Raw genomic sequence first — 24,797 nt, 5'->3', positions numbered from 1 at the left:
GGCCAGGATCCCAGGAAGTCCCGAAGCGTACATTTCCATGAAATATACAGACTAAATGCTCAGGTGCCAGAATGAAGTGCAGGTATTTTTGTATCCACACATTTCTAGCTTTTAAAAACGTTGCTGGCCGACTGCCAGCCTTAAATCAGACATCCAGTGCTTGTAAGGTGGCAGCTGATAGAGGGTTTCAGCAACTTTTCAATTTTAACTTTACTTTTAAGGCTCCTGCAGGAAGTCTGTCTTCTCTGACAGCACAAATGCACTGGCGACATTTTCCTCTTCACACTTGATCACACCTGTTGACACTTACGTGCATTAACAAATCAACTAATGGACTTCTTTCCCTTCCATCTTTTTTTTTTTTTTCATTTGCATTAGTGCTGGGATTTCTATGCAGAGAGAATGGAAGATAACACAGACTGTGCCTTGCATAGGTGGTTTTTATTATGTGACATATTAATTCCTGTTCTTATTGTTAGGCAGCATGTACATCTGTCACGAGAAGCATTCAGTAAAGCCTTTCGGCAGCAGTTGATTTGTAAATTGAAAAACTTCACTTTGCTCCTTCCATATGCAATAGAATAATGCCTCTCCATGTGGCTTATTAAAAAAAGCAGTGCCAAAATTTTAAGCAGTGGTGAGATTATCCTGATTTGGCCAAGCACAAGATCAATCCGAGAAAAATTCTGGAGCAAACTTCCTTCCTGCAGACAGGATTGGATCAACCATTTGCTGTGGTGGAATGATACCTCTCAATCAACATATGGGTTGTTTGCATAATAGATATCAGCCAGTCCATGAGATCAATCTGGATGTCTGAATACCAGCTGTCACTCAACCCACAGTCAGCCACAGAATTTGAAAAACAGAGGAAACGTGGAGCAGATGATATAGAGGTTTAGTCTATACTGCACTCACTGTAAGGATACCCAGTGTAGTGTGGTGAATAAAGAGACAGATTAGGACCCAGGAGGCCTGGGTTTGAATCCCTGCTCAGCCATAGAAGCCCTCTGGGGGTATGGAACTGGTAAAACCACTCTTTAAATATCTCACTTGCCTGAAAGCTATATTAGGATTGTTATAAGTCACTTCCAACTTGACAGCATATAACAACACTCTTTGTAAGGATCTGTTCCTTTATTTATTTCAAAATGTATTTATTGATTAAAACGATCTTTTAATTTTAAAATTGAACCAGACTTAGGGTTTAATGTTCCTGATTCCTATAGCACTTTCTCCCTTTATCTGCCCCCGTGCAGGCTATACACAAGGAATTATGGATCTAGTAGTCCTTGATAGAACAATTTTTTCTTTATTTCTTGTTGAAGATATTTTCCCTGTTCTGGCTGCAAAACGGCTCTACACAGCATGCTTCTTGAGCAGGAGGTTTAATCAATCTTTCATTCATATAGACTGTAGGTTCTTGGCCTATAGTCTGCAGACCTCTTGGGGGCCTCATCACAGGAGGTCTGTGGAGGCTTGAAGAAATGTTATGATCTTTTGCAGTTAAAATAGAAAGAAAGAAAGAAAGAAAGAAAGAAAGAAAGAAAGAAAGAAAGAAAGAAAGAAAGAAAGAAAGAAAGAAAGAAAGAAAGAAAGAAAGAAAGAAAGAAAGAAAGAAAGAAAGAAAGAAAGGGAAATGTACAACATCTCAATTTCTCTTGCTTATTTGTGTAAAGCTTGGCTTTTCTACCACCTCCATTAAAAACAAACAAAAGAAAAACGTGTTTATGAAAATAACTGATTGATAGCTGTAACATACAGCTCTGCTCTCACCTGTCCGTCACAGCTGGGCAGGGGAACATCAGCCAATGAAAGGATGGAGGGTGGTACAGAAGGGGGAGGAGCTGGATTATATAAGGGGTGTGTGTGATGTGTGTGTGAGAGAGTTTTGAGAGAGAATAGAAATTGTTTGAGAGACTGAGATAGATTTGTGAGAGATAGTCAGTGAGGGGAAAGTCTGTGTGAGGTACATTAAATGAGAAACTTGATTTACAACTTCATTTACTACCTGTGATTCACTCCTTTTTATTTTGTCAAATCAATAAACAATGTTTTGTTTTAGAATAATCACTTGTCCTTTGTGATTACTGAATAAAGTTGGTGACAGCAGTTTGAAGAAGAGTAGTGAGCACTCTGGGAGGCCTGAGTTGACAGAGGCTTCAGAGTGGCCTGCTACATTAGCAAATAACTGTTTGATAGTAGATAACTGTTTGATATTCCTGCACACAGTGAGAACATGGAAGTTAATGATGTTGAGTGGCTGAGAGACAGCACATGACATTTCTTGCTACTGTGCAGATAGTCAGAAGCCACGGGAAAAGAGAATCGGAGTCAGTCAGTGTCAGTGTGAAAGTGTTTAGATGGACTTCATGATCGTGTTTCTTCTTCGATTTGTGCTATCGGGTAAAGTGAATTTTTGATATTATTGCAGTGAATTTTGTAACAATACCTTTTGGCTAAGCCTCAGAATGGATCACTGTCTGAGTTTGAAATGAGAAAGAACTGATGAAGTTGATGAGAGTGCATCCTGTTCAAAGCAAAATGAGACTTCTTCCAGTCATCTTAATAAATGTTGCTATTATACCAAGGAATATTGGCTTCACGTGTACAGGTCTTGAAGATAAGCAAATACCACAATGTGTGTTGTGTTACAAGATATTGTCCAGCGAGGCCATGAAACCATCAAAATTGTGAAGACATCTTGATACTAAACATGAAGAACATGCCACAAAGAGCATCAATTTTTTTTTTCAAAAGTGAGGAGCATGAGCTTTGGAAAAGCAAGAAAATGTTAAAAAAAATGACTGCAACTGGTTGTAACAATGAAAATGCAGCCACGTTTTAAGTTTCTCAGCTAATAGCAAAAACCACAAGACCATGCTGTAAAAATTATGGTTGCTGCATCGATCAACGAGACAGCTGTCAAGGATCTTTCCTTAACTTTGTCAAATGAGACAGTTAAAGAGAAAATCTACAGTTTGTCAGCCAATATCAAGGAACAATTATTAGAAAAAATTTGCATGCCCCTCTACTTTGCACTGCAATTGGACAAAAGCGCAGCCATAACAAAGCAACTTTACTGTGCTATATTAGATATGAGTACGAGAGAAATGTTTTTGAAGACATACTGTTCATCTTTTTGGTACAAACTAAATGAGTTTATAACACCTCATGACATGGATTGGTTGAAATGTGTTGGAATTAGCACAGATGGGGCACATGAAATGTTTAGAAAGCTTACTCGGCTTGTAGCACAGTTTAGGAAATCATATTTTCAGTGACTAGATACAACCCTATATACATAAGGAAACTCTAGTTGCTAAGAAGATAAAAAAAACAATGACAACAACAAAAGCAAACCTTGAAGGAATCAGTCAAAATTGTCTATTCTATAAAAAGCAAATCACTGAATTCAAGACATTTTGAACAGCTTTGCAAAGATATGGACATTAAAAATTACCAACTTTTGCACTGTGAAGTATGTTGGCTATCATGAGGTAAAGTTTTGTCTCACTTCTGGGAATTGAAAGATGAGATAAAATTATTCCTCATGGAGAAGGAATTTCATCTCAGCAATTGTTTGACAGATTTTTCCTGGTTAGTCAAAGTAGAATATGTCAGATATCTTCACCCATTTAAATATATTCAGCCTAAATCTTCAAGGAGGAAAGGTTGCAGTTTTTCAAGTTGAAGACAAGATTGAAGCAATGGTCTAAAAGTTTGAATTGCAGCAGCATCGCCTATGAAACTGAAACTATGAGACATTTCCAAACCTCATACATTTTCTTGGTTCCACCAACAAAGAGTTATCTGAGGAGGACACATCACTTATCACACAACATTTGGAAGATTTGCACCATATTTTCTTTGAATATTTGCCTGTTCCTGATGCAAGCAAAAACTGGATTAGAGATCCATTTTCAGTTATTGTGTATGAGCTAGAGGGGCTCACAGCAGCAGAGGAAGAAAAGCCTGTAAAAATGTCCACAGATTGTGCTATGACATTGCAGTTCAAGGAACCATCCCGTCCAAATTTCTGGGCTCATCTACAAGAAGATTTTCCAGAACTATCGAAGAGGGCTATGAAACGGATGCCTTTTTAGCGACATACTTGTACAATAAAATCATTCTCTGCTCTCTTTTATTTTAAAAATAAGTATAGAAACCTTTGGAAAAATGTATAATTATAACTCAGAATACAGGTTTCAACTATTAAGTCTGATATAACAAGGCTTGTAAGTGAAATGCAGCACAAGTCTTCTCATTAATTATAATTATATGAATATAAATATGTTCCCTTTTTAACCACCCAACTTGTCTTTAATGAGATACAAATTATACGTATTCATGTCATTTTCTAGCTTTTATTTTCATGTGACGTCTTGTATAGGTGTGTCATATTAATGATTTTATGTGCTTCTAATTTCAGTTTCTCCAGCAAGAATTAAAGTCAGTTATTATTATTTGTTATTTCAATAATACCAGAACAGTTAATCAAAATTATAAGAACATTGACCGGTATTATATAAAAGATACAAGTTTTAACCAAAAACCTAAGTATTTGTTAAACATTGGTGCAGTATGTATGCTGTTGCTAATACAGTGGTGCCTCGCATTACGACGTTAATTTGTTCCAGTGAAATCGCTGTAGAACGAAAACATCGTAAAGCGATATTTAAAAGCCCATAGAAACACATTAAAACCTGTTTAATGCATTCCGATGGGCTGGAAACTCACTGTCCAGCAAAGATCCTCCATAGGGCGGCCATTTTCGCTGCCTGTGCAGCGAGGAATCCTTCCCAGAAAACAGCGGGGGGCCATTTTGTTTACCCGGTGGCCATTTTGAAACCACCAATCAGCTGTTCTAAAATCATCGTTTTGCGAAGAATCAGATCCCGAAGCAGGGACCCGATCATCGCAAAGCAAAATTCCCCCATAGGAAACATCGTGAAGCAATCGCAAAAGCGATTGCAAAAAGTTCATCGTAATGCGGTTTCGTCATTAAACGAAGCGATCGTAAAGCGAGGCACCACTGTATTGCCAAAGAGTTTGCCTCATCATGTGTAGATGAAAAGCATCTAAGACTGTAAGTTGTGCAGCCCAGGTTAATATCCTACTTTAGCTTGCCATTTTTGTCAAGCCCTTCATCTCTGCCTCAGCTGGCCATTTGCAATGTGGAGCAATGATACTAAGCTGATAATGAAACCATTACCAACATTTATGAATGCTGCTGCTGTTGCACAGCACTACGTAGTGCATGCCAAGCAACCAGATAGCTAAGTAATCCATACAACAATCCACCGACATACAGGGCTGGCCGTCCTGTTAGGCAAATGAGATAGCTGTGTCAGATAGCAGATCCCAGGTGATGTGGAGGATGTGGCAGCAGAAGCTATATGGCCCTGGTGAAGGAGAGAGCTTCATATCTGACAGCCTGCCCTTTTCCCATTTGGCTAATCCACTGCTGCTAGTTGTTGTAAAACATGTGGCCCATAACCAGTATCCAAGTAAGAGTCAGCAGCCATTCAGATAGCATCTCTGAACAGAATGGCGGGAAGGAGGTGATTTCACCTTTGCAACAGACAGCAAAATCTCTTGCATCAGCCCTGGCAAGAAAGAGGACCTTGTCCACTATGGTGTCTCCACTTTTGGTTCGGTGGAGCTTAATGATATTATAGTGTTGCTTTCAGTGTGTTTATATGCCCGGGGTAGTTCCTAGATAGAGTGGGAGGTAACCCTCCAATCACCACTAAGCTTCATGAGCTGCGTAAGACATTGGCCTAATTAAAAGAAAACAGTCCACATAAAATGGAGGAGTGATCACCATCACTGTGGAGGTAGGGACAAACAAGAGGGTGCATGAAACTGAAGGAAATAGACATCTGGTCGTCAAGGGTTTCTCTTACTTATGTGTTAAAAAGAGTTTCCTTTTCAAGTTCAGGATCTTAAAATTGTTAAAACTTTTTGAAAAGCAGGTGAGGGGCTTTTTAGCCTAACTAAATGCATAATAAACTCAAAAGAGTTAGAGTTTATGTCCCTGAACGTATTGTAAGATCAGTGGCCAAGACGAGGTTTAAATATAGATTAAAATCCACAGGATATTAAGTATCAAGGAGTATTTTACCATGTGGATTGGGTAACTAAGACGAAATATACAAACGAGGTAATTTAAATATGGAGGTGGGGGAGAGTGAGCTTCAAGGTGGTCTCAGCCACATAAGGCATAACATGATCACAAGGGCTGCTTGAAATAATATAGATGGCATCAGGAACCCAAATGGAAAAAAACCTTATTCAAAAAGAACACTTAATTTCGGAAGATTTTTGCTGTGTCTAAAGAGTTGCTTTAGAATTGTCTAAAAGCACATTTATGGCACAACATTCAACCTAGGAACCTAGGATAAAAATAGTAATGCTAGCCAAGCCATTTTTTTTAAAGGTGGAGTACATTTTCCAGTTCTACAAAAATATTGTATTTGTCCAAAGCCAAGGAATGGAATGGATACTGTATGAATGGATCTCAGCCCAGCTGAATGGTCTTACAAAAAGAACAAGCTTCATTCTTTCATTTGTTCTCATTAATAAAGTGGAGTCGAATAGGCTATTGGATCTAAATCCTTTGCTGAAAATACTTCTTAAATGGATTTGAAAGGTAAATAATATGCAAGGGAAAATATCACTGGGAAAGGCTGTCTTGGTATTTCCACATCGTTTGCAAGAAAAGCCATTTTTTTCCATTTAAAAACCAAATTATTAAATCTTCAGAAACTGGAAAAGGCAATCACCAGTATCTAAGGATCAGCCAAATGTCCACTCCCACCATCAGAATTGTTATGAATTGTTTTTAAATGGCTCTAGAGAAAACCAGCAATAAAGGTGCAACATTCCTTAGCCATTTTATTAGGAATCTGTTTCTTTAATTTGTGAACTGGTCTGACTGGTCACCTCTGCTTTTGAAAAAAAAATCTCCTGGGCCTAAAAAGGTTTGCCGTCTCTCATGCCAAGGTTGCTCAATGGACTGGCCATTGGGAGCACTGTGGGGTGTGTGGGGAGCTGGGGTGCAGCTGAGTGGATACAGGGGCCTTTGTGGCCACACCAGGGGTTCCAGGGGTCACATGCAGGCCAGAGGTCACATCTTCCCTTTGCCCTCCCATCCGGAATAACCATGCGAGACCAAGTTTGTGGGTAAATCATGGGCCACGCTTTATTGGAATCCATTCCCTTTCCATAAACATTGCCACTCCTGACAAAAGGGGGGTCCTGCTGTAGTGCGGATTCAGGTTATTTCTTGATCATCAAACGACCATTTAACAGCCAGCCAGCTGTGCTCCGGCCTCAGTCATCCCCTTCTTCCTTACCATGGGATAACTATCGGCCTCCATTTTCCCGGACCCTCTTTCCCTCTCTCTCTGCCAACCTTGGGTCCGGGTGCATCCCCAGCGCATCCTACCTTCCCAGCGCTGAGATCGCCTGATTGGCAGTGCTGTGAACTGAGACGCACTGCCATTTTCTGTCATTGACATGTACTGTAATCCGATACCGCTCGAATCTGCACTACCCACCCCTGCATGACCAAATTCTACCACCTAGGAACCAAACTTCCTACTCTAGTGCGGGATAGGCGAAAAATCCCCGCCTCCACCTGCCAATCAGGAGGCAGACCAAAAATTCCTATCCGGCCCCCAGCAAAGGGCGACCAGCTAATCTCGCAGTAGCAAATAGGGCGGGTAGGTGGGATGCCGCCCATGAGAACAAAAGGGGAGCTACCAACGTGGCTGCCCCCTTTAATATGCCCTGCTCAGCCCATGCCCCTCGGCTGATCTCGGGCAAGTCCTGTAGCCTTGTGTGGCATCCGGGGCAGCTTGCAAAGGCACCTCCTCCTGGGGATCCCTTTGGGCCCCGTCCCGGCGTTGGCATTCTCTGACCTAGTGTAATGGGTCATCTCCCATTCAGTTGGGATGATGTATCATAACAAATCCTTTGCCCTTATGGCTCCAATCCTATGTCACTATCCCTAAAAAAAGAAGACAGATGTAACAAAGCAAAAGCAAAGTGTGCTGCTTATATATTGTCTTATAGTGCTTAAAGCATTCTCTGGGCTGTTTACAATGTAAGTATGCCGACTACATTTTGCACACACACCCCAGCAAAGTTGGCTCAATTAACTGACCTCAGAAGGATGGAAGAATGAGTCAACCTTGAGCCTGCTTGGATCAAACACAGGTCACGAGCAGAGATTTGACTGAAGTCTTGCAGTTTAACCACCGTGGCACAAGGCTTTTAATAGGATACTCAGTAAGGGCAGTTTCAGTTCAACCTTCCAATAATAACACTATATGAGAACACAAGATTCTATCTTCTTTTTAGTTCTCACACTATCAAACAGGATAGTGTTTGGGGAAGTTTATCCCTAAGAACAGATAGGAACATTTCACAGTTGTAAGAAGTATGTCAGTCTGTATTCTTGTACATAGTTGTACAAACGAGTAAACTCTTCTCTGGATTGCAACAAGGTATTAGATCAGAGATGCTGTAGAAGCGGTCAAGATCACATTTTGCATAGACAAATCCGGATGTGTCTCTCCCCTCATTCTCTACCAGTGGTTTTAAAACCAGTAAACCACCTCCCTCTCACAACTACAACACAAATGACTAATTCTACACGTGATATCAGAGTCTATTATAAGGACAGTCATCTGTGCCAAGCATTGAACAGCTACCATAAGGAAACAGGTCAAAAATATTGAATAAGATGGCAGTCTTTCATACATTAAAACTGGGAAAAAGTAGATTGAAGAAATGATTTTGTCTTCTGCCTTCTTCAATTTTTCAAGAACTTAAACACTATTAGTAAAACTATGCAGACTCCAGGAAGGAGAGGCAGTAAAAGTTGTTGAAGTGATCTGAACAAATGCTAGCCTTGTGATTCTTCAAAGGATGCCAACTGGCATAATTTATTCAAATAATCCTGTTATTCCATAGTTTGTACTGGGCTATCCAGCTACAGCTCCACTCTACAGCAGTTTATTTTCAAGAGAAAAATGAACAGTCAAAGGAGGGGGGAAAAACCTAGGGGATACTCTAAGAGCAATCTGTCATAAGCTAATATTTTTGAAGAATAAGTCTTGACCACCTAGGGTTACCAAAGGATCCCATGCCATTTTCCATATGATTATTCACAGTGTCCTTTCCAAAACCCAATTTAGATAATTGCCTTCTGCCTACATAAATTCCCCTTGCAATATCATTTGGGATACAGTGTTTTTCCTATCACTAATTGTAGTAGTGTGAGCAGTTAAAAGCTGTCGCAGTTCTGTCCCAAAGGTGGATGCAATTTAAATCTTGGATCAAAATGGGTAGAAGGAAGTTAGCATTCTTTCCTGCATTCCCTGCATGTAGCGTATGGATGGCAGGCTTTAAACTTTGGCAATAACTAGTCCATTGTAGATAAAGAGAGATGGACAGGGAAACAGAGGAACAGGCAGATCATTCAAATAGCTTCCAAAGATAGAAACCATGAACACGGCTGCATTCCTAATTACAGTGGTGCCTCGCTTAGCGATTGCTTCGTTTAACGATGTATTCGCTTAATGATGGGGTTTTTAAAAGAATTTTCCGCATTGTTTAACAATGTTTCCTATGGGCGATTTTCACTTAGCAGTTTCGGGACCATGCTTTGCATAGCAAATGCGTTTTGGGTCCCCTGTTTCGCTTAACGATGTCCATTTTTGCAATTTTAAAAGTGTCTTAAAATGTTCAAAAACTGTTTTAAATGCTAGCAATCGTTAGTGCACCTTCTAAAATGTGTGCAAACTTAATTTGGCTTTGTTCTGACTCTTCGTTAATTTTTGGTGAATTCCCCCCCCCATTGAAATGCATTTCAAGGGGGGGTAGAAATTCGCCAAAAATTAATGAAGACTCAGAACAAAGCTGAATTAAGTTTGCACACGTTTTAGAAGGTGCACTAACAATTCCAAGCATTTAAAACCGTTTTTGAACCTTTTAAGACACACTTAAAATTGCAAAAACGGACCTCGCAAAACCATTGAAATGCATTGAATAGGCTTCAATGCATTCCAATGGGGGAAACATTGTATCGCTTAGCGATGTTTCCTATGGAGATTTTTGCTTAAGGACGGCAATCCATTCCTATTGGAACGGATTATCCGGTTTTCAATACATCTCTATGGGAAAACATGTTTCGCTTAGCAGTGTTTTCCCATAGCGATGTTTTTTTGGGAACCAATTAAAATCGTTAAGCGAGGCACCACTGTAGTTATCGTGCAGCCTATGCATAAATATCTTCAGTGAAAGGGAGCCCACCACTGTCCAAAGTAAGCCATTCAATAGCTCTTCCCCTTAGGAAGCTTCTCCTCATGTTTAGCTGGCATCTGCTTTCCAAGCCTTGGTTGGGGGGAGAGCAGAGCAGGGCCGCTAGGCCAGGCCACAAGATGGAGGGTGCCTCAAACTTTGGCTGCTGTTCCATTGGCAAATTGGTGCACGGACACAACATGAACAGGGGAGGCTGGTCCTTTAGGACAAGTGGGAAACGTTGTCAACAGATCCAAGTTACTCCTAGCAAGCCACCATACTCTCTCCCCACTTATAGCCAGTCCATGGAATGGCACTAGCCATTAGCTTCCTCCTTAGTCAGGGTCTGATGGTGGTCTTTGGGGAACTTAGCTGTCAAGCCTTTCTCCATTTGTATCCATTTGTTCATAGATTAGTGTTGTTCTGTCAGGGTTGGAATAAATTTTCGGAATCTTTGTAATCTTTTAATATCTGCACAGGCTTATCCGCCACTAAAAAGGGTCACTATTCCATTACACGCCACATTTCTTAAATGTAGGGCTTGTTCAGGAAATAATTTAAAGGTACACAGTGAGTGGTGTATGGAGTTAGGTATTGCAGTTCATTTCATAAACAATAGACAGTCATGGAATAATGTAAAGCCTTATCTTTTATTCCAAAGTTTGCTAAGTGAGATACATCAACTTCCAGTGCTAGCTGAATCTGAGGGGGGGGAGGACAGGGTTTCTTACTTTAAAATGCATACGGATCTCACTAAGGTTTTGAAGGACTTGCTACTTTCCTGGCCTTTTCAACCATCAGTGCTAGTCCTGCCCTCTAACGCAACATAAAACATATTTGCCTCAAGAATGATTCAGGTATTTGTGGGGAGGGGGATGGTTTGTATTAAATTCATGAAGCCCTAAATAATCTGGGACACGAATAAGCATTTGTCTGAACTCAAAGGCCCAGAGATAAATGACACAGGCAAGTACTGATCAAGTCTGAGAGAAGCAATGATGAATCCAAGTGGCCAAAGGCAGGAATAATATTGTAAGGTCAGTGGCTGGTTTCTGGGGCAAGCAAAGACTGGGGACAGAAGGAGACAGAGGACCAGATTCTGCAGTGCAGCTTGTGATGCTCACGGCCCCCTAAAGGGTTGTTGGACACTCAGCCAGAGAGTTCAATTGGCCTTTATTTACCATCTTTGCGCTTGATTGAGTCCTTAGACCTCAGCAGTGTGTAGCATAAGCCCTTTTTCACTACTGGAATTAGCCAGACCCTGCTGTTCAAGATATCAGTCCTCAGTAAGGATTTTTAATAATAATTTTTATTAGAAAAATAAAGATTCATTAGAAATCAGTTTATATTGCAAAAACATTAGCATTCAAGAACATATTCAAAGATAATTGCAGTTAAATAAGATAACTATTTCCCATTTAAAATAATAAACTCTAAAAAGCTGAACTAAGGTGGGTTATGGTGGGCTAGCCCCCACCTCCTTCTTTCTCCTTACTTGCATTCTCTCTCTGTCATGGAATCAAACAACACAAAAACATCATCAGTCTCCATCCATCATCAGTAACCATCAATAAGCAGTAAACTAAGCTACATTCACATAACCCATCGTCCATTTTCTATTTTCCCAAACCCTTCACTATGGCCTTTCTGGCTGTTAACCAATTAACTTTTAGGGGTCGTACTACCTCTCTCCTTTCCTTGTTCCCATGAGAGTCCAGGTGTTGTGTATGTCTTCTGTAACAAGCTTGGAATATTGAGTCTGTCACAGGCCCCTCGATTTGGCCTTCATGTTATCAGCATGCTGGGTGTAACAGAAACACTCTCAAGGCGCTTAGAAAAATAATTTCACAGTATCTCAAATCATCTTCACACAGAACCTAACTGACTCCATTTTAAATTTTTTCTGATGACATATCCCATCATCATAACACACTTTTTACTACATATCCTATCATAATGACACTTTGGACTACATATCCCATGACACAGCCAACCTAAGGGACTGGGTAGCTAGACCTAGAACATTGTTTATATAATATATACAGTCAGAAAAACATCTGTTGGTTTTCCGGTCACCCGAGGTCTCCGTGCTAAGCAGCTCTGAATATTCTCGATTTAGCTATGGACAGTTTCTTGACCGACCCTTCAGAGAAACCAAAGAATATATTACATTTTCTCTTTTTTAAAAGTGATGCAGCACATCAGCGATAATCTACCGGAGATTCAGAAGAAATTTCACTGCCCTGCTTCTCCACTGAGGAGCAGGGAAAGTGTTCAACTTCCTGATATCCTGAAATGGCTCGCTTATTGAGCCACTTCGTGAGACTGGAAATTCCAGCTGGGGGTGCCTTGCCAACCAGAAAGGCTCACTTTTGCTCCATTCTCAACCATCACACATCTGCTGGAAATGGACCAAGACAGAGCAATTGTACCCACACCAAAAAAAAAAGGGGGGGGGAAGGAGAAGCTCCTGACAGGTTGGATTGCTCTGTGGATGATTTAGTTCACTCCAGTGATTATGCCATGTGATTTCCAGAAAAAAGAGGACACTGACTTGTCCCTGCAGTGGACTAAACAGTAGAACAAGTGCCTGTCTGATCAAGCCCTTTGTTTCTGTCCAGTGTTCCAGAAGCATTAATGCTGAAAGAGTTTAGCTTTTGGTTTCTTTGCTGATACAGAAGTATTGCAGATGTATTAACATGTTTGTCTGGCATTCCAACAAAAACGCAAGCAAACAATCTGGCAGATTAAAGTGTCGTAAATTACATGTATGACCACAGTAATATGTGCATAAAGTGACATGTAGTGCCTAACTCAGTGGTTCCCAACCTTTAGCCCTCAGAAGCTCTTGGGGGACCCGAGGTTGGGAAACACTGGTCTAATCTGAACAGAAAACTTTGACAGAGCAGAATTTCTGTCTGTCCTGGGGAGAGATGACATTGCATATTTCCCCACTTCGTCTTAATATGAAGAGCTGTGTGTTCAGCAAGTTGGGCTAATTTGAAGAAGGAAAAAAGCTTTCAGACAAGAAAGCAACTTTTTTTTTTTTGCTTTAAAAAATGCTTCCGCAGTTTGCTAGGCTCATAAGCCTAGGGCAAGTTTAATTAAAGTCAATGAAGCAGTTTAAAGTGAAGGGGAAAAAATTAGGACAGCAAGAAAAACACAGTGATTGTTTCCTAATTATGCTGAGGTCTTTTTCTAGATGGGATCCCTTTAAAAAGTAAAAGAAGACACTGAACAAAGCATCTGGAGGAGGAATTTCCAGAACAGCACAAATAGTTTGCACATTTTAAAAAATCAGCTTATGGATATGCAGGGGAAGTTTCATCCAGAACATAACTTTTTGTCAACAGCAGAAGAGGAAGAATGGCTACTGTGCCTACGTTATATCTCCTTCCTTGAATAGGATTGGTGTCAGTTCGTTTGCGTGTTGATTATCACCCACAGTTATGATCATGAGTTGTAGTGTAGTGGCTGGAATAGCTGAATTGGACTGGCGAGACACATGAAACTCACCAGGCCACACGCTTGCTCATAGCCCATAACCATGCACTTGCTCATAACCCTCTATCATACAGGGTTACTGTGATAATGCTAGTACCCTGACCTTCCTGGAGGGATAAAAATCTAATCCATCCTTTATGACTGTGGAAATTTTCCAGTTGGAGGGCAGGCGCAGCATTCAATTACTCCAACAGACAGAGCCCTACAAAAGTATATTGCTGAAAAGGGACCCTACACAGAGAACTCTCGGCCAGGAAACAACAACAATAATAGTGCCACTGGGCCTTCTCAGTGGTGGCCACAATGCTGTGGAACGTGCTTCCTGCAGATATATTCCAGGCTCTCTCCCTTCTGGCCTTCAGAAAATGGGTGCAAACTCTATTGTTTGAAGAGAACTTTGGAAACATTGTACCCCTGTGACATCCCCGTGGTTCCATGAAGCGTTTATTGTTTTGATTTGCTGTCCAGGTGCTTGGGGTCTTGACTTGAGAACTTAATCCGTATTGGAAGGCGGTTCTCAAGTCAAAAAGTCTGTAAGTCAAGTCTCCATTGACCTACAGTGCATTGAAAACCGATTAATCCCGTAACAGGCCGTTTTTGTTCCATTTTGGTTTTTTTCTGGTCTGTAAGTCAAATCTCAGTCTGCAAGTCAAACCTAAATTTTGCGTCCAGAGAAGTCTGTAACTCAAAAAGTCTGTAACTCAAAAAGTCTGTAAGTCAAGGGTCCACTGTAGAATTAATGTTCTTCGGAGGTCACTATTATGATTGGGGATGGGTAGCTCAGTTTTGTTTTGAAATTTTGTTAGCTGCCCAAAGTAGTGCTTTGCCACTAGATGGGTGGAGTATACATGTGATGAATAAAATAAGTAAATATGACTGTTGCATTCTTTGGTCCTTAGGTATCATGCAGACCACATCCATCTCTGTGCAACTACAGTACATGTATGTTTTGGGTAAGTCCTCACTAGTCACGTGAAAGGTTTAAAAAATCATATAGAGCATATAAATCCCACTTTCTGACTGTAGAAAATTTGCTCAGCCATTTCATAAAGCATTGTCTACTTGCTCATTTTTAAACATATATTTTCAGTCATGTGGACTGGAACATTGCTTTCCTTTAAAAGCAAAGTTACGATTCTATGGGAATGATTTTTTTTTACATGAAATACCACTTTTTTGCATGGAGTGGGGAACAAACACAGCCTTCCCTGTGATGAAAAGCTTCCATGTACGTGGCTGCACATTGCCTTTATGCCAAAATGTATGGCCAGGTCTGCAGAAACGGAAGCTTTAACAAAGTCACAAAAGGTGCAGCTCCAGTATCATGCACAGGCACATTTTCTGAAGGAAGGTTTCAGATTGGGGTGCTTGATCTATTGGCAGTACCAATTATTATGTAAACAGGGAAGAAGAACTAATGGAGAACTTGAGAAACGATTCTGAGAAATTGTGCAAATGAAGGCAATTACTGCAGGACTAATTACCCTAATTGTGTAACCCCAGAAGCTATTGAGAAAGTCCTGTATTATGCTTATTCCATCTCTCATTACCAGCAGGAACTGCTAAACAGCAAGTATGCCCAAATCCCAGGTTTGCAGTTACAGCAATGCCTCTAGGCAAGTATAGCATCCTGATCCCAGCCTATGACAATCTTTCCCTGTCTGAGAGAATTAAAATAGTGGGGTTGCAAAGACAATCAGACGGCTGCAGTTCTGGTTCATGTGTGTCTCTTTCCTACCAGATTACTACCTCAGTTCTCCTTCTGAGACATCCCTGTTCACCGTTGAACACATCCACATGGGAGCTCCTTCATGGTTTGGTGCGTAACTAGAACAGAGGGGGAACCAGTCTGGTAGAAACAGCTATGAAGTGGCCATGGATTTACGGTGCCAGCATAACAGCTTTTGCTCTTTGGAGTGTGGAAACTGCACAGCCACACTGGCAAGGTCAAAATACTGTAGATTGTGCTGGAGTAGTATCTCATAGCATCTCATGGGGTGGCATGAAATGCCCTCCTATTTAATATTTTGATTCGGATTTTGTTGAACTAATGTATTTTAAGGACCAAAATATTCCCTGAAAACACCTTCATTTTCAAAAAGGCATGTTTCCTGTAATTTGTTTTTTTTTTATTTCCCATGTCACTGCTGCTTCTATTTCTCCTTTTTAGAATGATTTCAGCAAATCTGGAATTATGTAGGTGCAAATATGAACACATGGGGACACGCACTCTCTCTATTATCAGTGAGACACCAATAGTCTGAAGAGAAAAGGTGCTACCACATGAAAAGACACAGGTGTCTGCAGTAGCATAGAGGGGACACTTGGGCCCACATCACCCCCAAATCCTAAATCTATTTATTGTTTTAAAATGCATAGGCAGACATACTGGGCAGAATTCTGTTAGTAATTCTGACCAGACAAAGCCTATTGACTCTAGTGTTTGACTTACTGTTCTGTAGGCCTACTCTAGTTAGCACTACCAACAGGATTCTGACCAGCATGGTGATGCTGGATGGACAACATACTGTACTTCAGTGATGCTGGCATACCAACAGAGAGCTCTGCTCCCTTCCTTCAGGAAAAAAAACTCCTCCAGATTGTCTTGACTGGCAAATGCAGGGTCCCTGTTTGTGTGGAAAGATTTCACATGTAGATATCACTTCTCTCTTTAGATTATTGCTCTCCACATAAAGAGATCAATGAGCTGGTACTCTTCTCCACTTAATCCTTTTAGAAACAACTTAATAGGGTTATAGTGGTTGTGGTGAAGTGGTAGGATGGTAACAATGTGACAATACAGTATAGACAGTCGGTGATAGGTGTGGACAAAAAAAAACATTTAGGCCAAATCTGAAAAAGACACACATGATGGGTTATTAGCACAGCAGACGTTTGGCAATCTGGTTTCATGCGAGAGGTATTCAGACATAACACTGAACATGTGAACACGCTGTATGTACATATCATGAACGGACAACGTCTTAGCATTGGAGGCTGTATTGGACCTCATCCTGCAGGAAGTTTGGCCATAATTTCACCACCAAACAGTGGCATCTACTGCTAAGGTTTCCAAACCAAAAGCATCATTTTTATTGCCAAAATGCAATGGCAGCTGCAGCAGTTCTAAATACAACAGCAAGGTATAAGACTACTCTTCTGTACCAGAAGCAGTCCCATAGGGTGCTCCATTTCCGTCTCTGGAGTGTGGGAATTGATGAGAGCACTCTCTCAAAATGGCTGGGGTATCAGAAGTCATTAGTCCTTACAAACCCCCTTCAGCTGGCGGGAACAAAACAAAACAAAAACTCACACTTAAAAAAAAATAAGTTAAAACAAAACAGGTGGCCTTCCTATCACTTCTGGTTGTAAGGAGAGATAGAGGGACTGGGTTGGTAAAAAAATGGGAAACGGCCCCTGGACTTTCTGATGGCGCATACCCCATTGCAAGAATCTAACTCTATTCTGGTGTTCCAGCCCTCAAAATGTTGTTTCAGAGGTAACTGTGTTAGTCTGTTGTGGAAAATGAAAACAAAAATGGGAAGTATAGGGACTGCCGCACCACCTTCATTATCACTTGGTCCCACTACCATACATGTGTTAGAGATCAGAGGTTTGTAGGGGAAATCCCCTTCCACTCATGTGCACAGACTTTCAGGAAAGACTGCAGGGGACCATTTCCAACACTTCACAACAGTAGTCAACTCAGCACTACCACTGCACATCCAGAAGATCTCACCCTGGGCCAAAACATACTTTCAGGTACTTTTCATGCCCATACCTTTGACCCGGACAACATCATGGGAAAATATCTCCCATATGACATGCAGCTGGCTTTCTGCACAGACTTATGGAGCAGCTCTTCAACTTTACAAAATTCTATTTCCTAAAATGTAGGGCCTTTTAGGTTTTATTCATTTTTCTGCCACCCACTTTATGCCTGTCATACACACCACTGAACCACTTGGAAGGGGCATAGCTTGTACAGCGCCAGTTGTCTTTCTCGTAAAATCTGTTTTTTGTAGACACCTCTGCGTCCCTTTTGTTGAGTGCTGCACATTAAATAAAGCATGCAATATAACTTTTAGTATACTTACCCTTTCTTTTTCTTTTGGAAGATTTATTTAGTCTTCAAAATCCTTCTATCAAGGTTGTGTGCTTATGACCACCCAGGGGCCATCTTAAATTATGGCAGGTACATTAGGTCTTGTGCTTGTGAAACTCCAAATTGTCACATTATTCTTCATTGCAGATCTAATGGGCATATTCCTGGTTGTATGAAGCAAGAACCCGCCTTGGTGAGCGGCAGTAAACTAAGCATGAGCTTTGAGGGACTTTGTGTTGGAGTTCACAATGGGAACGAAGCATTTACTGATCTACAGCAGTGTTCCTGCAAAACAGGTTACCCGGAATTTAAAGGAATATGCTGGAGTGACTGACTAAATGTTCATTCCATTCACACTAGCTACAAATTAAAGATCATGGCAAAAGTTCAGAGAAACAATGTGAGCATTTCACCTTTCTCCTTGCAACAAACTTTGGTTACTGCGAATCATGTCATTTTATTTGTGATGTATGTGCTATCACTATGCAGTCCTCAAACGCACGGCCTCATGCTGTCCTGCTGCTCCTCTGTGACTGCAGGCTCAGGACAAATTACAGTCATTTAATGAACTAGCTGATCTGTGTATTTGTGATTCTCATCTTAATCAATGTCTGATTCCATTCATTACTTGCTAGTCTATGCTCAAATCTATCTTCAATATTTTTTTAAAAAAAATTTCACTAATTGCTGAAAGAAGGAAGAGCAGGTCCCAGAGATACTGGATGACTATAGAACAGATTCCATCACCACCCACCCCACCAACAGCATCATTCATTCAGTAATGGTGCTGCTCCTGCTGCCATCATACCAGGGAAAAAATTGTCAATGACCAGACTGATCATTCATTCACTCTGCTTTATTTTAATAATTCAGCTGCATTTATAACCTAACCTTCTGTTATGTCTGCTTAATTATATTGAAAATATATCATAAGTATAACTGTGTGATAAACCACTACTGGACACAGACCAAATAAAAAGAATTTTCTGTGTAAAACTTGGAATAGAATTATTCCAGTGAAATTATGTCAAAATGGCCATCTAGGGACTCAGCTATATCTTAATTTTTTTGCCTAGTTCGAGCCTTGAGGGCAATGTTACTACTGTTTGGGAAATGCTGTTTCAAGAGGCAAACATATTAATGCATTGCGGAAAAAGCAAAAAGGAAAATGGAAGAAAGATGAAAAGGAGAGAAAGACATCATAAAAGACAAATGCTTTTTACTTGACATAAGATTTCATGGACTGTAACCTCTTCTTCAGATGCATAGAGTATAGCCTCTCTCAGCATATATTTATATAGTTCTAGGGAGAGTAGAAGTATAAGCTATAATGGAAATGCAAAAGTTGCAGCATGGTGATCGTCAGTCAGTGATTGTGACTTCAAAAGAAATGAAGAATATAAGGACTCCTTACATGGTGGCAATTTGACACACTTGCACTTACACTAGAGTGCATAAGCAATAGGATTCTGGCCTACATTGGGATGCCACTACTGCCACAGAAAAGGCTTTCAAAAGATCACATGTTTGGTTGAATCCACTCCTCCACTCCTTCTGTATAACCACCACCACCACCATCAGATCCCTAGTAAACTGTAGGATTCCACTTTTTTCTGCTACCATTGCATCTGCACAGTCATCCAGCACAGCTGTTTTGAATAGTGAAGAGATTATTACATGCTGGCCCACAAGAGAAGAATGCAGACCCCCTCAACAGGCCACTATGAAGAATTTGCACAACACCTTGCAGACAAAGATGCTCTGATCTACTTGGATGTTGTACATGATGCAGGTCCTATGGATGTATCTTTGGTCCCTTCTTATCCCTTGATAACACATACGTTTTAATTTGTGCAGCCTGAGGATAAGGGGAGGATCTTTGGAGAGATGAGAGCCACCAACTGCATGACCTAGGCTTGGTGGAACCAAATGGTGAAGTGTGTCTGTTGTTTTCTATTGAATCTCTTAGTGGTGTTTGATAGCACTGAATGACATTTTTTTCTGGTCTGTCTCTCTGGAATGGGTCTTAGAAGCACTATTTTGCAGTGCCACCAGTCCTTCCTGGAGCACTGAATTCTGAAGATGATGCTGGTAGGTTCTTATTTAACCCTTTCGCTAGCAGCTTGTAAAGTTATCAGGGATCTATCCTGTCCCCTGTGCTATTTAAGGTATACATGAAACTAGTGGGATGGTTGTCTGGCATTTTAGGATCCAGTATGCTGCTGACATCAACTCTATCCCTCTTTTCCATCTAACTACAAGAAAGTTGTGTCAATTCTCAAGTCTTTTACAATGCCAGTAACAGACCAGATACGGATGAACAAATAAAAGGTTAGACAAGACAGAGACACTCCTGCCCATTCAAAGGGCAGATGAGGGAATACGGAATCAGCCTGTCCTTGATGGAATTACACTTCTCCTGAAAATCCTGCTTTGAAGCTTTGGTGTGTTCCTGGACTCATCTTGACTCAACTTAGGTCAAGCTAAGTAAAGAACTGTATCTCCCCATATTAGCCTGCCTGATTTTTAAGATCTTCAGAGGAGGTTCTTCTCCTGACCCTGTTGTCCTCATAGGCACATTTTGTGAGGATGAAAAATAAAACTTTAATAATAATAATAATAATAATAATAATAATAATAATAATAATAATAATAATAATAATAATAATAATAATAATAATAATAATAATAATAATAGAAGAAGAAGAAGAAGAAGAAGAAGTTGAAGTTATTTTGGCGGCAGCAATTATTATTATTAGTAGTAGTAGTATTAGTATTAGTATTAGTATTAGTAGTATTAGTAGTGTTAGTGTTAGTATTAGTATTAGTACTACGACTACGACTACGACTACTACTACGGCTGCTACTACATCATCTACTACTACTACTACTACTACTACTACTACTACTACTACTACTACTACTACTACTAGTAGTAGTAGTAGTAGTAGTAGTAGTAGTAGTAGTAGTAGTAGTAGTAGTAGTAGTAGTAGTAGTAGTAGTAGTAGTAGTAGTAGTAACTGCTCCAAGGTTGTGGAATGTACTCTTTAGGAAGGCCAGGTTAGTCCCTTCCCTGATGTCCTTCCCTGATGTCCTTCCTTTTGAGGCAAGCTTTCAGTGGGTAAATTGAACAGAAGAAAAAAACTTACATGGAGAGCTATGTATTTATTGTTTTTAGTGTGCTTTTAGAGAATTTTCAAACTGTTCTAAAATTAGTGATCATTCCAATATTATTATAGCTGAAGTCCAATAGCAGAACTTATGCTGCATATGGCTTTATGATATTGCCAACAGTCACAGTTTTTCAGAAATTAAACATTTCTTTCTCCACCCCAAATTCTTGGACTTCCTGGGGATTCCTTTCATCCTGGGGAAGCAGTTGCAGGCCACAGGACAGGAGGAAGTCTTCAATTTCCAAAAACTGCTGCCACCAGGATGATTTTATAGACAGTGGTGACTTTTGGAAATTAAACCCTTCTCCCCATCCCATGGCTCACAATGGCATCCCCATGAAGAAGAGGATCCCAAAGGAACTTTTTTGGGAGAGGGGTAAGAAATGTATAATTTCCAAATAACTACTGCAGCTGGGTGACATCATCAGCTTTATGTGGCATAAATTACACGGCAGGATTTCAGTCTCTATTTTTCTTTCCTCTTTTTAAAACGTTATACTATATTGTCTTTTTAGCTCTATCTTTTTTTTTAAACCATACTTCTTTCATCAGAAGAAAGGCTATGTGGAACAATTTTAAAGTGAGTGAGTGAGTGAAAAGGTACAGAATTCTTCTGTGTTAAGACTTGCCTGTTTCCTATACAAAACACCATTGGGCACTGCTGGCCAAAGATGGCATACAACATGTTTGAAATAAGCAAGTGTACCAACCTGTGAAGTTATGCACTACATTATCACACCCTTTAATAGCATTTTCAGTGCAGACTTAGCATTAACGTCTGCTACAGGTTCTGGTTTTTATATCACCATCTCTCACAACCCCATTGTCCAGCAAACCTATTCCATTATTACTAATAAATAAGAAAATGCTTTCCGTCACTTTTTTAGCCAACTGCAGGGATTCTTATTTTATCTTAGAACAATTCTCCAAGTAGCTAACTGGTGAATCCCTAATGGGAGCAAAAACTTGATTCTGTCTGAGTACAGGTTACTGAATGCTCCACTGTATAATAATTGATTTTGTGATACATCATGTGGGAGTTTACTTGGAGATTATTGAACTTTTCACCAAGGGCCTCTGGCTGATCATGAACTGGGATCCCAAAGGTGAAGAACCAATGCACAGCATGTGCAGGGTTTAACATTCAGAACAGTCTTTTAACTTCCGTTTTCTCATATTAATCTAATATGATAAATCAGCCTCCACTAAGGTCTAAATGTGTGCAGAGACTCATTATGATGGCTAAGTTGTCTTTGGAGATAATCACCAAAGGAATGTTTTATAAAAATGAAGGGTGGGTAGAAATATGCCTAGAAAGCCTTTTAAAAAAAATTCTGTTGTTTTAGCGAAGAGGTTTTGGATGCTGATAGGAAAGTCACTATAGCTATAGGGCACCTTTAATTGCCTTTTAAAAACTTCTTTTAATCCTATAATAGCAAAAAATTAAATCAGTGCTGACATTTTTTTTTTGTTGCCAGAAGAAGGTAGTAAAAGGGTAAAGAAATAATTGTTAGTTCTGAGAATATAATTAGCAACTCTAATGCTTTAATCTAAAAAAATGCATATTTTGAGCCAGGGTGAATGATTAAAGAAAAGATATTGAAAGCCTTTGAAAAAAAATTCACTGTTTGTTTTTTAATTATAAATTATGATCACTGTAATTAGCTCATTTAGTACATTTATAATATAAACAAAATATAGATACAGAGGTTCTGTGATATTTTGGGAGGAAATAGGGGGAGGACTGTATCGCTGGTTATAAAAACTTTCAAAAATTGGGGATTTCATGGTTCCATTCCTATATTCAAAGAAAAAAATCATATAAAAATAAAGGAATCCATAAGACACTTGCAGATGTGAAAGCATGGAAGCCTAACTTCCAATGGTGGATCTCTACCCATGTATTAAATCTTATTTTCCTGCCTTTCTGTTCTTGCTGGTGTCTTCCCTTGACTGCCCCTTTCATCAAACAGGTTAGTGATCCAGTAGAATGGCCGAGGGAAGGTGAATAAGTCTCAAAGGGAAGGTGTTGGTGTGGCAAATTGCTAGAAATAAAGGTGCTTTTAAGATACCACCACTTGACCTGCTACAAAATGGGGGGGGGGGGAGAGAAGAAGGCAAAAGTAGGTGTTATTCTACTGTTTTCCTTAAATGGCAGCTCATTTCCTAATATCTTCTTGATTTTGATTTTGTAGGTACTTTAATGAAGAACATTTGAGCAGATCCTGAAGAATGGAGGGACACCATTCTGTTTCTTTCACGCGCACACATATAGCCTGAAATGTTGTTGTATTACCTAAAAGCACTTCTGCTCATATAAAGAAGGGATCCTGATTTTCAGTGAAACCTAGTTGCCTGAAGTTTCAGACATTACACACACACCCCATGATTACAATCAACAAATGCCTATACCCTTTTAGTACAGTGGGGTCTTGACTTGAGAACTTAATCCGTATTGGAAGGCGGTTCTCAAGTCAAAAAGTTCTCAAGTCAAATCTGCGTTTCCCATAGGAATGCATTGAAAGCCATTTGATCCGTATCTGCTCTTTTCTGACCATAGAAACTAATGGGAAGCTGCTATTCCGCCTTCGACCACTAGAGGGGGATATTTTGTTTCTTTTTTTCTTAGGTCAAGAAAGGTTCAGGGAAGGCAGGGAAAATACAGTCCAGGCAGTACAATACCAGGCAGTCCGAAGACTGTCTCCCAATCCACTCTCTAAACGCTGGGAGGAGTGAGGAAGCAGACAGGCACCCTTTTCACTGGCCAACAGTTAACTGAACGTTCAAATTTTGCACTTTCCCTGCCTCCCACGTGGTTTTTTTTAGTTCTTAACTCAAATCTAAGTATGTAAGTCAAGTCAATATTTTCCTATGAGAGTGGTTCTTAAGTCAAAATGTTCTTAACTTAAGCCGTTCTTAAGTCAAGACCCCACTGTATTGTGAAAGGGTTGGATGAAATGTGCAGGCAGAATACCCTCACGGACAGAATAAAGCCTGAAATAGTTTAGATCCTTGATTGCAGTGGATACATCACAGAACATAAAGTATATTCAACCCGATACATTCAAAATTTGATCTTGAATGCTTGATGAGGATTATGCCTCAGTCTGGAACAATATCTAATATATCCACCAGAGTTTATTTAAATGTTCTTCAGATAATGCCATTACTGTATTATGGCATCCTAGGCTGCTCATGCAGCCAATTTTATAGGGTTACTTGGGAAAGTATTTAGACATCCATCTATCCATTCATTCAGTTTTTATACTGCCCATCTAGAGGCAAGCCACTACTCCAAGCAGTTTACAAAACGAAACATAGAAAATAAACATAAGAACTCAACCTCCCACCCAGCCCTAAATGATCTAAAAAGCAACTACAGGAGATCCATTTCTACAGTGGTACTTGACCATTTAAATTTCCTAATATTAAGAGTTTTAATTCTGCAGTCTAGGAGTGGTCTTATGATTCCCATTTGGGTCTTTTCTTACGACAGATCTGATGCAGACTTGGATTAGATGTGGGTGCCACTCTGAGAGGCCTACACAAAGGTTATCCTTTTGCTCAGAAATGTGCACACTCATGACCCCAAATTGCCAAATACTGTATACTGGATGTGAAAGCACCAACTGCTATAAAATATTAACCCCTCTGTGAGCCACTACTGCTTGAATACTTGATGAGAGGGTGAGTCTTTGCAG

This window comes from Pogona vitticeps, chromosome 4, assembly GCF_051106095.1.
Source record: "Pogona vitticeps strain Pit_001003342236 chromosome 4, PviZW2.1, whole genome shotgun sequence".
In the NCBI taxonomy this organism is placed as follows: domain Eukaryota; kingdom Metazoa; phylum Chordata; class Lepidosauria; order Squamata; family Agamidae; genus Pogona; species Pogona vitticeps.
This window is presented reverse-complemented; position numbering follows the sequence as displayed.